Source organism: Lolium perenne, chromosome 1 (assembly GCF_019359855.2).
Source record: "Lolium perenne isolate Kyuss_39 chromosome 1, Kyuss_2.0, whole genome shotgun sequence".
Taxonomy (NCBI): Eukaryota; Viridiplantae; Streptophyta; class Magnoliopsida; order Poales; family Poaceae; genus Lolium; species Lolium perenne.
The window spans coordinates 154953372-154956691 of NC_067244.2; the positions used below are offsets into that span (position 1 = coordinate 154953372).

The 3320-nt window shown below is 45.2% G+C and overlaps 1 long non-coding RNA gene across 3 annotated transcripts; it reads right to left on the reverse strand.

Moving 5' to 3' along the window:
- Window positions 1-921: 921 nt before the first annotated feature.
- LOC127308574 (uncharacterized) lies at window positions 922-3100 on the reverse strand. Of its 3 annotated transcripts, XR_011743699.1 has the most exons (5): window positions 2560-3100; window positions 2241-2417; window positions 1590-1776; window positions 1432-1493; window positions 922-1213 (listed from the first exon to the last, which is right to left on the reverse strand). It is a non-coding gene; the product is annotated as an uncharacterized lncRNA (long non-coding RNA). The 3 variants fall into 3 exon arrangements; XR_007856688.2 differs by having other exon boundaries at window positions 2063-3099; XR_007856686.2 differs by having other exon boundaries at window positions 2241-3095.
- Between the last annotated feature and the right edge of the window lie 220 nt (window positions 3101-3320).

Consider the following 3320-nt stretch of genomic DNA (forward strand, 5'->3'; position numbering starts at 1 on the left):
TCCCCTAAACGGAGATGCTGTCGGCACCTATTTGGGAGCTACCGGTGGAGATGCTCTAACAGCCGTACGCCATCTTTTCCTCGTCGCAAACACTATCCTAGGGGAGAAAAGATGGTGAAAGGCTGGCTGGCCATTGCAGCATGGTAGTAGCATGTGTATCTGCAAGCGTGTGTTTTGTGACTGGACCCATGCATGCATCAGCCGCCGAATCCCACTGCACTCTCCAAGGCAGCGGCTTCATCTTGATACATCCGTCTCTTTCGTCGCTCCTCCACCATCATCGATCACCCCACTTGTCTTTCTTCCTTTTTGGATCTCAAAAGTTTCGTATCCGTAGCTCTTTCCAAGGGAGTGTTGAATGTGCTGCTCGGGCTATTACTAGTCTAGTACACAACCATGTCGCTCGCCATTTCCATGCGTTTCCTATTCGGTTGCGAAATGAAATCTGAACCTGCCCGAATTGAGATATCGGAGGGGGCCTTTCCAGCAGCTTCCGATTCCTGGCCTGTCGATCGCCGTCTGTTGGGATTTGATTCGTGGCCCTTTAGCGGTTTTGGAGGTGTGAAATCAAAGTTGGGACTTGATTGTTTAGATGTTCTCTTTCTAAAACAATTTATCATTGCTATTTAGATGTTAAAGGTGGCGGGGATTTTTTTTTCCAAAAAGGGGGAAGCTACCAGCCTTAACATAAATCGATGCATAGGGCTTTTATTTAGACTAGTGGTTGGGGCGCCCCATGGGGCGCCTCCTCGCCGGAAAGTGGCGACCCAATCGGTCACCTTCATAGCACAACGGCAAGGCATCACTTTTTGCTTTCACACATGGAAAGCTATCAATCTGCATTTTAATCAAGTTCCGATTTCCCCTCTGTACACAAAACTGCCCATATGTTAGCCTACCCGAACTGTAGGAAAGAGTTCGTGAACAGAACATACACTTGCATTCAGTTTTGGATTCCATGAAATACCAGACATCGGCTTATGTAGTTTACATAGACCATGATTCTTACATGAAAGAAGTTTGTATGGAAAGATGGACCAAACACCTTAACTAAGCTAACACACGTGCTTTACAATTTATATAGACAAAAGATGCACACATGAAAAAAATTCAGAAGCAACACAAACACCGGCCGATGCACACAAAAGATGCTTTACGTGTCGATGGTTGGCTCAATGCTCGCTCGATTGTTGTACATATCCTAGCAGATGCACTGAAATGAAAGCAATTTATACAACAGGGTCAATCCATTCGAAATCTGGAGCATAATTTAAATTGAAGTTCATGTAGGTAATGTAATGTCGGATAGACACAAACACATATGCATTGTTGTAAATTGGGAAAATTGTTCAAACAATTTGTTAATAAATAGACCTGTTGGTAAATCTGGATGTTGGTACATTTGCAGAGGAGGAATAATATTCTCGATACCTATTTGTACATGCATGCCACTTTGGTTTTGATAGCAGACCACCACCACAGCACAATACTTCCTGACATGGGCAATATCAAGCAGGTCTCAAAGCAAGGGTTGCAGATATGAATCAAAGAAAAATGGAAGGGTGATAGGGGACGTATTTCTATTGTACCTTGAGATCAGAGCATCAAAGTAAGGTGACGTTCAGATAGATGAACATCTTTGATTCTTTGCTTTTACTTTCGCCCAAATCTTAGAAAGTAGAAAATGCTCATGAGGACTGCCCCCATATATTTTGCTCCAGAGTGCAAAACAGCAAAAGGGGAACAAATATTGTACTTCTGTTCAATAATTACTTTCTGCTCTCAAAGATAAATTAAAATAATCATGAGAATTAACAGAATGCATACAAATCAAGCATAGACATACTTATTGGGTAATAGGATAGTAATATATGAACACATCCAATTGCTACAATGGAACAGATTCAGTAACCAAAAAAATGTTCAACCTAAATCCATAAAATGCATCTTGGATGATTGATACTCTACTGAAGATTAAATATGAATGGCAAAATTCTGCAGTTGATGTCACATTGTTTTGGGTGATGGGTAAACTACAACATGATCTACAAAAGGAACTTACTATGGTTTATTATGCAAAGCAAGAGGCTAATATGAAACCTTCAGGTTCTTCTTAATAATTTTTCTATTGTTGCTTCTTCCTCTTCTCATATTTCCTACGTGTACACTCCTCATGACTCAGGCCAACAACAAGACCAGAATCTGGATGGCAAGAACATATCAGAAGAAGAAAAGATCACCTTGTTCTTCACCAATATTTTAAGAAGTCTTCCCTCAACTTCTTCCCTGTACGAGTAAAACTCATGTTTGCATCAAACACAATTCGAAAATCAAAATAAAAGAGCATTATACTTTTTGGGGGTAAAACCAGAGCAATCAAAAACCACAAACAATCCATAGGTAGCCGACCAATCGCACTGTCAACAAGTAAAAAAAAATGAGCTATGCAACCAAATAACTGAAATTAAGAACAATATAATTTGTGAATAGGAAACGGAATTGTACTGGAAGGCATAGAAAATGTGACGGGAGAGGGAGAGGAGGGGAGGCCAGAAGCACCTTATCTCGTCTAGGCGGCTGGGCCGGTGAGGACGGAGCTGCCGACGAGGTGGCCTACACCGGTGGGGAGGGAGGAGCCGGCGCCTGGTGTAGGGGCAGCGGCGACAGAATCCTTCGGCGTCGCCCTATCCATGGATGCGCTGCACCCCTTGTTGTTCGCCACCGCTTGGGTCCATCCCCTCGATGCGGGAATGTTCCGGGGGACGGAGAAATCCGTCAGTTGCAGGAGACTCGTACCCTCCTCCCCCTCCTCCTCGTACTACTTTTCCAGCAGTGGCGGCCAGCTGAAGCCTATGGCGCCATGTCAGAAGATGACGCCGCCGACCGACGGGCACAAAATCGATGCCGCCGCTGCATGCTATCCTAGCCGCGCGGCTCGGCACCATGCATGCTTGTACGCCGGGCTCCATCGTGTTTTACGCCGGCGCAGCCATGGGCATCGGAAAGCAGGGGTGAGGAAAAAACGGCGGTGGCGAGCTGAGAACAAAGAACAGGACAGTTTGAGAGAGAGAGAGAAGGCGTGGTGGGGCTCGAGGTAGAGACTGCTACGTGTGAGCACGGGTCGCATGCGGGGGCGGTTGTATCTGATGGATTCCTCAATGAAACACAAGAACACCCACGTAGAGGATGACGTGTAGGACCCGGAGATCCAAGGTCCTACATGCAGAGTCAAAGAAAATGCAACATCGTTCGCACACCGAACGAAACAAAGGAACAGCGGAAGTGCGGAACCAATCAAGGAGACTAGCTATCGTGGGATG